The following is a 13,573-nucleotide window of genomic DNA, read 5'->3' as shown; positions in this document are numbered from 1 at the left end:
CTTACATCTGATCTTACGATTGGTGTAAGATCATAGGTCTTCATCTTTTCCTTCTTGATCTTATGATTGGAGTGAGATCATATGTATTCATATTAAGACTTATGACTACTCAAATTTCCATAGCATCATAATTGCATGATTTCAATCTCCCAACCATATGAAATGTCATAGTGTTGTATTAGGGTAGCATCATGATTCCATTGTAGAAGACTCCCGACCATACGCTATTGGTGTAACATTATAACTATGCATCTATGGATTTACAATCCTACAAAATTGCCTATACTGATGCCATGTCACCACCTATGCAATGACCTCTAGATGCACCACATGGAAGCTTCCTATTGGCTGAATCTACCACCTCACTCACTACATCACCAGGCTTCGCCACATGTCATTTTCTTGCACCTTTGGGTCCTTAACCCATAACCACACTTTAACTGATGCAACCACGTGCTCGAAGGTTAACTAACCATCTTCACATCCTCACACATGTTAATCTACACTATGAGTTAATCTTGCAACCATGCGATTGCTTGCTTTTGCACCTTTAGAGTTGTTTTCACTAACTTGACATTTAATGTTGTGACCATGCAAAAAGGCTTAACTTTAGCTTTCATGGCTTCACTGCCCTAACCTGGAGGTTATCCTTAACAGCTATGACACTATGATGGCCTTATCCTGATTGCTTCACATCTTCGCAACTGCAACCTCTGACTCATCTTTTAACCTTACGAAGATGTGATGAAGGATTTTTGCTACTTCTCCAATTTAACCATGGGTTAACCTTAACCTCTTGTGAAGCTGCGACTGACATGAACTATAACTACCATGTTTACCCTTCACACCATCATAACTAAAGATTCCTCAAGCTAGAAATAAGATGTGATCATGTGATCTCCATTGAATCGCTCCTTCACAACCAAGACTTTGTAGTTACCATTAACATCTATGATGTCATGATGGCCCTCTGATTGACTTCTTTGCACCCTCACGACTACTAAAATAGTTAGAATTCAAAATGGGGTGATGTTGCAAAGAAAGAAACTTCGCAACAACACAACTTGAAACATTATGGAGGCACCCATTATAATATGAAAAATAGCTAAGGAACCTAGGGATATAGAAAGTTAAACAAATGACCATAGTTTTTGATGTATCCCTATTTCATACTTGCAAATCATTTCATGGACAATTTATCAGAACATTGGACATGAGTATTTTCTAAGGTTTTAATGAGGAATGACAAAATTTTCAAAAACCCCGAGCAACAAAAATACATTCCTTGCTGATTTTCACAAGGTATTTCAAAATTTTCTGGTTGGGTGAAAAATCAGGCCAACACAAACCAAAGCTCAATCATATGTGATTGGCTATTTTTAGAGTGCTCTTAAAACTTAACATACATTAATTTATACTCACTACCATATTTTCTTACTACATTCTCACAAAGGACTATCATAAGTTACTTTAGAGACTACTAAGAATAAATTTATGCAATTATATAAATTCAAACATTATTTAATGAAACAAGATCTTTTAGTTTTTAGATTTTAATGGGTTGGTTTCGAGGTACAAATCAAATATTTTCCCACACCCAAATTTTAATATTAAATGTCATTAATTAAGTAAATAATAACAATTTTTATTTTAAGATTTGAATATATTATTCTATATGTAACTATTATTTTAATTTTGAATTAAACTTAAGATAATTATTTAAAATGTTTGAAGTTCAAATATTTAAGCTTGTTAGTATTATGAAATCCATACAAAATTCTTTAGTAAAACTTCTAAAAATTTCTCAAAGCCCATTCAAATCATTCAAAAAGACATCCTTTTAAATATTGCAACCCTTTTAAATTTAGAATAAATAAAATCTTATTTATGCTAGAACAATATTTCAAACAAGAAAATATTTCATTTCAACTTATGGAGATGTTACTACTCTTGCATTTGTTAGTTCAATCCTAACATAAAATTATTACAAATAAATTATAGATATCAAATTAAATTATATAATAATAAATTATTATCATATCTAAAATTATGTAAACATTTTATTTTGGTATTAAAAGTATGAAAAAAAATCTTTTTGATGACAAGGAGATTTAGAGTCCTTGAACATAAGACCTTAGAGTTAAAATTGAAGAAGAAAAATTTAGCTTGGACACAATCCTTTTTTAAGTGAATCAACATTTAAATTAAAGATCAACTTCCAATCATGTCATATGACCCTTTTTAATCTATTTTTAAACTATTTTGTATGATAGTTAAAATTTGTAGATTTTTATTGTACTTGTCGTAGGCTAGTACTATTGCATTCACTTCAACATATTAACATATTAGTAGATTAGTTTATAATCTATCAACCAATCTCATTTATTTTGGTCTTATAGGACCCCTTTTTCAAATGCCTCCTCCATTTATTTTTGGCTAAATTTTTAGTAGTTATTATGTTTTACTAGTATTAAATATTTTTACATTCTTGATGAAGCTATTTATAAATTTAGTTATAATTACTTTTAACTACTACTATCAAAATTTAATTCTTTATGTGATATTTTGTAATACATTTTATGATACTAAAACTATATGACACATAATAAAAAATAAAAATAAAAATATGATACATCTATTTTTTTAATATTTCACTTATTATATTAATCAAGTATTACAATAATTAATAACTATTTCTATTCCAATGATCCACTAGTGACACTTGTTTTTACTTTAACCAATATATTTCTGATTACAAAACTATAATATATTTTTAAATTTATTATAAAGATATAATATTTTAAAACTTATTAAATTTATTATTTAAATTATAATTACTAATTACTATAAAAATTGTAATGACAAATAGTATATAAAAACTAGAGCTTTTATTTCAAGCTAACAAACATTTCTTTGCAAGTAGGTCCATTAATCCCATTTTAAGTTAAAATTGTTACATTATAGATAATAAATTTAGGTTAATAGTAAATTACTTTTATTAAGCCGAGAGGCTTTTTGCAATGGCAACAATCTTCAATGTAAACATTTTCCATTTTGAAATTTTTTTTAACGTTCATTTACATGTTAGAAAAAAAATATAGACTTTGAATAGAAAGTCCGAAAAATACAAGGTTGAACCTCAACCTTCGATGACCTTGACCTTGTTGTGGGACCCTAGAGTTGGAATTGAAGCAAAAAAATTAAGCTGCATCAAAGTCGTGCAAACCCATTCAAAGGATGAGGAATACTGACACAGACATCATTAGGTAACTACAATTAAAGCAACACTATTGCCACCATGAATCTACCATGCAACCTCTCACAACTTTCATATTGTTTGTGGAATTAGACTGAGAATTCCACTTACACTTGACTGGAACTCAAAACGTCTTTAGTGTTATTCATCCTTTGCTCAATTTATGATGAATTCTATATAAATTAAATACTACCCACTACAATAATACCCACTTTCATTTTAGGTTGGGGGCGAACAAAATGCATGCTCAAGAGGCATACCCAACAAAAATGTTTCAATCTTGGATTGATTATGATGATGTTGCTTCTGGATTTGATTGTGTAAGTTTTTTTTATCATCAACATTTTAGATCACACTCTGTGATCCATCATCAGGATGAGAGAAGGATGTAAAAAGTCCTTACATCCTTCTCTCATCCCGATGATGGATCACAAAGTGTGATCCGAAACGTTGATGATAAAAAAAAACTTAAACAATCAAATCAGAAGCAACATCATCATTAGCAATGAATTGTGGAAATATGATATTATTAACTAGATTGATTAGTTGTAACGCCTTGCCAAGGGATCCAAAAGAAATAACCTAAAGTTTAACTAAGTTTGGAAGCTTTTTTGTTTTGTTTTTGAAACATGAAAGATAAACCATTCACATCAAACACATAGTAGTGGAAGCAATAACATACATTCAACTAAAATCAAACATAACAGGTTATATTCCTTTAGGATCCCATGAAGTTGAATGACATTTAAATTTAATCTAGTACTAAGTCCATCAAATACCACATCCATATGAAAGAATAATGAAAAGTCCAATGTCCATTTAATATACATTTATTCCAAATGCCTCTTGGAAAATTAATTTAGAATGCTCATTCATCAACTGTACATGTCATAGGGTATGAAAGGCTTAAAAGAATATACATATGTAAAAATAGAAATACATCAGTCTCTTCAGATCCATGATACACGTACAATAAAATAAATGAAATCTTCCACCATACATGATACATCCATACATCAAAAAGATATAACATCCATCATAAAATCTAACCATCCATCATAATGATCCATGAACAGAATGAAGATAAATGCCAACAAAGAATGCTCCAGCCATGGTGACTACGGATGGATCTCAATGGTAAGAGTGAAAAAGAACTACCACCCGACCATGTGAAACCTAAATGGCCCACTCCCACTGTGCTCAAGAGATAGTCTCAAGTCCCAAACATGGTATCAAATCACATAACATAGATACTCTCTAAGTCCAGAAATTCTAAAAGTATACTAACTCAAAGGTTCCAACATAGATTGACATCTAGACCTAGAGGCACACAAAGACATGTAGGAATCTACTATGTAAGAGAGAAAGTTTCATCGCACAAATCACGTTCGGAGTTACCCAAGCAGTCCCTTAGGACTCCCAGGTCCCTAGTGATCCATGCGGCCACTAGTATCCTCTTGTACTAACAAGGCATGCTATGGAATGCAAGGTCGTAACCAAGCATTCTCTCTACTCCCATCCTAGTCTGTACTAGCACTTGAGGCATGGACAAGAACATACAATTATCTCTTATTAGGTTCATTTAAGTTAGTATTTAGTGAAAATTTAGATCACTTATTAAACAACTTACAATAGGTTACCCCTAGGACCACTTAGGGTCCCTGACCCCCATTGCAAGCCACTTCTCGACACTACATATAGATAACCTACCCTAATCTCATGAAATCACAAATCATAGAATCATAGAAAAATCACCCCAGTCCTATACAAGTAACTGGGAAGCATCATAAAGATAATCATAATAATCACATCAGTTCTCTACGAGCAGTTGGAAAGCAACAAAGATAAGTCACCATAACCATCGGTTCTTAATGAGTAACTAGAAAGTAACAGAGATAAATCAAAATATCCACTGGTTCTCAACCAACAACCGGAAGTATCCCAACAATACTGATCAATGACTCAAAATGGTTTAATCAGGTATCTCATAGCATATATCTCGCTATTCCACAAAGACACTAAAACATAGTAACCAACAATATAAACATACTCATCATAAGCATACCATCACATACATGGTTGAGCAAAAATGATCAAGATCGAGTCAACATGATACCGCATTCACAAAACCCCCCAAGCCTCTAGTAGACGTCCTATAATTGGTCAACAATCTAGTCAACTCCAAAACCCCAAAATACAGAGAGCATAAAGAAACAAGATACAAATACATGTTTTGATTTGCCTTTACAATCATATTGTTAAGCCAAATATGAGGTTTCAGTTTTAATTTTTAGAGTTGTTATTAAGTAAGATATATCCTTTGTTTTTCTTATAATTAACTCAAGTATTAGTTTAAGTAAAACAAAGATTTGCCCCCACAATTTGAAGATTAATTTTCTAAATTTACTATGGATAAATATCCTATTTGTCTTGAGTTCATTCCCATTGAATTGTAATTCTACTGGAGTTGGATTAACAATCCTAAAATATTTCCTATCTTATTAATTAATACTCATATTAAATAAATTAAATTTTATTTAAATAAGCTAATGTTCATTTAACAATATTTAATTAATATTTACTAAATTTATTTTAAATAAGTCAACAACTATATTAAATGTTATTTATTAATTTTATAAATTTAAAACTATTAATAACTTTATTAATTAACATAATATTTAAAATATATTATACTTATATTAAAAACTTCAATTAAATTAACTTAATAAAATTTAAAACTTTATAATAAAAATCAAATTTTATAATGCTGGGATGTCACATTATAGGCACAAGTTTCAAGGTGATACCCCTGCGATTTCTTTTTTAAAATGCCAGCCTTTATGGACAACTGCCTGCTAATGTAGGCTTGTGACAACAGTGTTGTCGCAGTGCCTGCAGCAGCAACAGTTGCCAGCATGGCGTTCAATCAGGGGTGGGAGTTATCAGGTTATTCCCTCCTTGCCCCATCACTTATTAATTTTTTTATAAAATTTTTCTTTAAAAAAAAATAATTTTATGATAAACGTTTATATATATATATATATATATATATTTCCCCCCCTTTTTAATAATTCACTATATGAAATTTTGTACACACAGAATTACAAAGGAAATGTCTTTAAAAAAAAAAAAAAATTCAATTCAATTCCCCAACACTAATTTGATGGTAAATTTACAATTTTTCCCAATTAATATACATGTGTATGCTTTTTTTTTTCTAGAAGGTTTTTATTTATTTATTTTCAAACCCTTTCCCAATAAATTTTTTCACTCTAGAATCTACTAGTAGGAAAATTATATTGAACAACTAAAGACGTTCCATATATAGAATAATTTCCAAATATCCAAAATCCACAACATGATATATTCTTCACAAGAATTATCCAGACAATCATCTAACAAACACGAAGAAGACAGGGAAGAAAATAGTGTATTTAAATTATGCAAAATTCACAAGCATCTACCCAGACACTGATGTTAATTCACTACACCCTAAAAATCTGTAGAGAACAATTCCCCTTTTAGAATCTTCTCCTTTCCAAAAATTTCCTCTTTCTCCAAAATTCACGGTCCTTTGAAAATGAACCCCCAAATTATGATAAGGAGTTCTCTCCCTAAAATCGGGGCACTAATTGTGCATTCACCTGAGAGAACTCTTTGCTCACAACCTTTTAACTCTTTATTAACTTTTATTTGTCTTACTTTTATCTTTTCCATGCACATTTATTAACTAATTACATTACTTTATTTGATTTTCACTTGACCTCTTTTAAATTAATTAATTAAATTTAGTTTCATGCACGTATCATGCAATCATGAAACTTTTAATAAATTAATTTCTTTTCCCACTTCTAAATTTATTTTCGAACATTAAATTTGATAACTATTTATTAACTTGAATAATAATATTATTTAACACTTATTTAAAAATGCACTCGAAATATATTATTATGAAATTAACTAAATATTATCATGTTCCAAATTTAAACTTATAAATTTATCCTCAAATTTAATTCTTTTTATTTAATTAATTTCTTAATTAATAAAATATTAACATATCATATAATTTTTTCATTAAATTAAATCATTAATTAAATATTTTAATTAGACTTAATTAACAGAAAATTCACCAAAAACTCATAAAGTAAAATACAAAAACCCATAATAGAAAAAAACATACAGAATCAAAATAAAGGGTTAAAATCATGAATTAATTTCATTCGACGCATTTGGAGGGTGCACGACTCAGATACTTGTCCTAATTATCAATTAGGACAAATGGCTCAAAGGTTTAAGATTTGGACTTAAGAATTTATCTCCCCTCTCTTGCCATTGAGATAATGCGATAGGGTGCACTCATCCTAGCAATTCAGAGAAGTCGATACTCAATACTTGCAACCTGCATAAAATCTATGCATGTGCATACACAATATATACTAAGCTAAATAGGCAATGGCAAGAAGTGGTGCATCGTGTAGATCCTGACTATTGGGTGACTATGAATCCCTTCCTTAACCACATCAAAAATACCATACATAAAGAAAACAAACACGCACACCATACACATGTAGTATGGGGTAAGTATCCATAAGAAAGCACATATGATAATCCATCTACCTAAACATCATCAATAACTTAACAACATTGTAATAATCATCATGCACACATGAAGTATAGAGTACCAAGTAATCTCATCATATATCATCTAAGTCTGAAACAATATCTGATAATCTCAAGATAATGCTACTAATCATCAAACATAAAACTGACCTAAAAGAGTCTGGCAATGATAGCAAAAATGTAAACTAGGAAAAATGTAGACTAGGGGCAGGCACTACATTAGCTACAAACAAAATGAGGTATTTTTGTACACATCTTACTTCTGTTCTTAGTCTGTTATTCATTCTATCGTGTCTGACTGTCGCACTCGATCTCAACTCCACACAAGCTGAAATAATGAAAACCCTAGCTACTTATTCATCTCTCTAGATAAACAATGCTTCAAATCTAGAACCATGTTAGTGGGCTGGTGTAAATTGTAATGCAGATAAGAGTGATGTTGTAGAACTCCACTTGAGCAGTCTTGGGTTTAATTCCAGTATTTGGTATGATGTGTGCAAACTGCAAGTCCTTCGAGTTCTTGACCTCTCAACTAATTCAGTGTCAGCCCCATCTGAAGGTAATATTATGTCTTGTACAAGCTTGGTTTCCCTGAATCTAAGATCCAATGCAATGTCAGGTTTCCTCCCTTCCCTTAACTCTCTTCACAAATTGCAATCCATGGACATGTCCCACAATAATCTAATAGGAAAGATAATGGCACCAATCCAAAACCTGACAGAGCTCATGAGATTCATTGGGACGTACAATAATTTTGATGGATCAATGGTTTTTTGGGGTGTAAAGCTGGAAAAAGTAGATGTTTCCCATAAACATTTTGGAGGGGGATTCCCTCTGGAGATTTCTAAATGTACCAACTTGACTTATCTTGACCTTAGTGGAAACAGTTTTGTTGGTTCAATTCTTGATAGTATTAGCGGCTTCGTCAAGTTGGAAATGATGGTCTTGTCTTCCAATAACTTCTCTGGAAATATTCCAAGCTCATTGAAGGCCCTCACCAAGCTATTATGCTTTGCAATTAATCAGAACAAATTGAAGGGAAGCATACCCAAGGAGTTGTAAGCCATCATAGGTATGGAATCTCTTGATCTCAGCTACAACATATTATTGGGGTCTATTCCTCTACAAGTGTTTTCCCTAAGCAATCTCAAGACACTGTACCTTAGCTCCAATTTTCTTTCTAGAGAGATACCTCAGAATTTCTCAACAAGTTTTTACAGGTTGCACTTAGGTAATAACAACTTGACTGGGAGCATCCCTTTGGCTATTTCAAATGCCCCAAATTTGACATACCTAGAAATGAATAACAACTCTCTCAATGGTTCAATTTCAAAGCAGTTAGCAAGCTGTACTAAACTCTAGCTTCTTGATGTTGGGCATAATGCCTTGGGAGGCTCATTGACCAAAGTACTACCCAAACTTCTGTAGTTGCAGTATATAAAGCTGCCAAATAATAAATTTGAGGGAGATATTCTAGATGAGCTATCAAGTTTATTAGCACTAACATATGTGGATTTGAGTTACAATATCTTATCAAGATCCATATCTCCAAAAGTTTTTGAGCTTCAGCGACTGCAGAATCTGCATTTACAAAATAATCGTCTATCAAGAATTATACTAGGGAATATAGAGGATTGCAAGTCCTTGATAGAGCTTCAATTGGGTAGTAACAAACTTAGTGGAATAATTCTAGGAGGAGTTAGCAATCTTTATATGGTACAGATTGCTTTGAATCTCAACCACAATTTTCTGGAAGGCAAAATTCCAAGCTCTCTATCACACCTAATTACTTTAGAAATCTTGGATCTTTCCAATAACAAGTTGATAGGAGATATTCCAGGATCATTATCAAACATGAAGAGTCTTATAGTATTAAACCTATCATACAAAAAATTAACAGGCACCATTCTCCCAACTCTCTCGCAAAACAAAAATATAGTTTTTAATTATACATGGAACTTTGTTTTTACTCAACAACAATCTAATAATCAGTCTTCCACAATGAGTATGAAGAGGAAAATACCATCAGCAGGATTTCTGGCTGGAGTCGCTGTTGGTGGTACCATATTTTCCCTTGGAGTGGTGGGATTAACAATGTTGGCATGCAAACATTTTTAGTACAAAGAGCATAAAATATTAGAGGCGCAACCACCCCATGTATTTGAAGTGCAAAGAGTTTTTGAATTTCTAGGGGCAAGAAATTGGCAAAGATAGAGGAACAATCGATCACAAGCAATTCAAAAAATGCTTCAAAATTTGGAGCATTCACGGATGTCATATGAGGATCTTCTTGCAGTAACCAATAGATTCCACACTTCCAATTTGCTTGCTTCAAATAGCTCAGGATCCATCTACAAAGGCTTTTTGGCTAATGGTAGCAGTGTTGCTGTGAGGGTTCTCAATTTAATGCATGAACAATCAGAAAAGATTTTCAAAGTAGAATGCAAAGTGTTGCAAAAGGTTTGACACAGGAATCTTGCTAAAATCATAACCACATGTTCCACCCATCAGTTCATGAAGGAGGTGGATAGAGTGGATCAAAGAAAAACATGAATGCAACGATAAATATTCAAATCAATAAGCAAAACAAAAATTCATCATATTGTGCTATAGCACTTCATACTCATTAACATAACTAAAATCTATTACAAATCCATAGAATGCTACAGCATTCCATCCACTCATGATCCACAATGAGAAACCCAAAATGGGCTCTGTTGATCACAAGCTTAGCTTATTCTATTTATAAGAAAATGCATATTAAATGTTGTAGGAAAGAGTTGAAAATATAATTAATGCTAGACGGTGAGGTTGATGTATTGACCAGTGCTTGGACGGCTGCACATGGAAAATGTGTGGTCTATTTCTCTGCGGCTTTGGTAGCTATTTATCTTTTGCGCAATTACTTTGGATGGTGCTGGAGTGTGGGCTAGACGATGGATGGTTAACCAACCCCAAGGCTGCTGACAGTTGATAGAAATTAATTCCTCCAACACTCCCCCTTAATTTTTGTCACTAATGCTATTGCATTTATATCATTTTCCCACATCATAATTACTTTAGGTTTTGTACGAATTACCCATAACCGATGCAATATCAAAACTTCTCAAACATCACACAAATGGTTTCAAGATAATCATAAACTTTGCACTCAAATGACTTACAAACCAAGCACTCATTGGTTCTATGACCATGAATTATCACTACGGGGAAACTATCATCACTCAAGGCCTTTCTTTTTTGTACCTACATCAAACTAATTATTGAGTCCATATAAAAAGAAATCCATCTACCAAGATACATGGGTGCCCAACTGCTGTACTCGCTAGTTCTATAGGAATCCTTTTCAGATACATGGTTCATCAATACATTCAATCAAACTCTAGGGTGTTGGGTAAAACCAATAATGCACCCCTTACAATAGCTTATTAACAAACAATTCTCATTCAATCTCCATCACTTGATTGGGGGATATCAATTCAGCAATCTACTATTACATGACGACATTTGATATGACAAAGCCTTAAAAATTTTCTCATCCAGATTCCAACACTTAAACTCCAAATAGCACACACAGAGACCTTTGCACTATGACAACGAGCTTTAGCACACCATCTCACCTTTTATTTAACATGTTACACCTAAGATAACCAACTTAACTTTAACAACTAATGCATAACAATTGACACACATATTTCAAACACAAGCATAATAAAAATTTCCATGATCAATATGTTCTATGCCATGTGTATGCATTCTCTGGCACTCTTGCTTGCACAGAGATGCTCCATATGCTTCGAATCTATGAGTGACAACGTTGCACAACACTAACTCAAACACATTTCAACTTTGGCTTCCTTCTTTTCATGACTTCTCTATTTCTCATAGTAGTCTCTTGATTTGTTCTTCTCTTTCTTCTTGTAGAAGATAACTTCAAATGTTGTTGTCTGTTGGGCTACATTGCCACAACACTCTTCACCAATTCCAAACTTCTCGAGCTCTCCATGATCTCTAGGATGATCTCCCATTAGCTCTGATACCACTTGAAGGAGGTGGATATAGTGGATAAAAAACAAACATGAATGTAACGATAAATATTCAAATCAATAAGTAAAACACAAATTCATCAAATTGTGCTACAACACTTCATACTCATTAACATAACTGAAATCTATTACAAATCCATAGAATGCTACAACATTCCATCCACTCATGATCCACAATGAGAAACCCAAAATGGGATCTACTGATCGCAAGCCTAGCTTATTCTATTTATAAGAAAATGCATATTAAATTTTGTAGGAAAGAGTTGAAAATACAATTAATGCTGGATGGTGAGGCTGATGTGTTGGCCGGTGCTAGGATGGCTACACATGGAAAATATGTGGTCTATTTCTTTGCGACTATGGTGGCTATTTGTCTACTGTGCAATTACTTTGGACGGCGCTGGAGTGTGGGCTAGATGGTGGACGGTTAACCAACCCCAAGGCTACCGACAGTTGATAGAAATTAATTCCTCCAACAGTTCAAAGCTTTAATATTTGAGTATTTTTCTAGTGGAAGCTTAAAGAAACATTTGTATCAAGATGAATATCATTTCTGTAGATTGGGATTGGAAAGAATACTGAAGATAGGCATAGATATAGCCCATGCCGTGGAATATCTTCACTATGATTGTTACGTGCAGATAGTACACTGTGACATAAAACCAAGTAATTTTCTTTTAGATGAAAATGTGACCGCTTATCTGTCAGATTTCGAGATATCCAGATTGATGGGCAGAATCACAGTCAACTCACTACAACAATGGATTTAAGAGGTTCAGAAGGTTACATAGCACCAGGTATAGTCGATTCTTGAATATATTCTTTCTCAATTTCTTTTTGGGTTGCATGGTAGAATAGAGAAAAGAATTAAAATCATTCATTTGATTGCAGAATATGGATTGAGTGGTAAAATGTCTCCTTGTGGAGATGCTTACAGCTATGGCATATTGTTATTGGAAATGTTGACAAGGAGGAGGCCAATTGATAGTATGTTTGGCGGGGATGTGAATCTGCACAAGTGGGTGAAGATGGCATTTCCAGAGAGGGCTGCTGAGGTAATTGGTGAAAGTTTCCAAGTGGAAGAGTGTTTGATTTCACTAATGCGAGTTGGTCTATTGTGTTCAGGAGATTCACCAGAGGCACGGCCCACCATGAGAGAAGTGTGCAAGTTACTGAAGGACATTGAGCAGGTCTGGACTCCCATCAAACTAAGACTGACAATATCAAATTTAGTATTCAACAGAGGGGCAATAGTCAACTGTGAGGGCGTATCAGATACCCGAAGTTCTACTTTTTAGTGCACATTGTGACTGGGTCATGAGTTCAGTTGACAGTTTATAATATCGAAGACTAGAAAATAAAGCATTAGCACTAGCACTTGCACATTTGGAAAGTGCAAGGGTTAAGCCGATAGTCATTTATACTTTTGATGATGCTCTTGCCTCTAGATTATAGCAATATATTAAGTATGCAATAAAATTTTGTGGAAAACAATGTCTTTACAAAGTAGTTGTAAATAGTTATTTGTCTGTGCTTCTCCTCTTCCAACATGACCAATATATTTACAATGGTGAGCCATACATAGTCAACCAAGAAAAAATTATATCTGGCTACTTTTTCAAAATGATCCATATAGTTACAATGGTGAGTA

General features: G+C 32.9%; 1 pseudogene; it reads left to right on the top strand.

Moving 5' to 3' along the window:
• LOC149554418 (uncharacterized) overlaps positions 1 to 13,220 on the top strand; it is a 46,294-nt pseudogene extending 33,074 nt beyond the window's left edge.
• The last annotated feature ends 353 nt before the right edge of the window (positions 13,221 to 13,573 follow it).

The sequence above is a fragment of the Cupressus sempervirens genome, chromosome 5 (assembly GCF_028749045.1).
Source record: "Cupressus sempervirens isolate cs-2001-9-10 chromosome 5, ASM2874904v1, whole genome shotgun sequence".
Taxonomy (NCBI): Eukaryota; Viridiplantae; Streptophyta; class Pinopsida; order Cupressales; family Cupressaceae; genus Cupressus; species Cupressus sempervirens.
Note: the sequence above shows the minus strand (reverse complement) of the source record. Positions and strands in the feature narration are given on the sequence as shown.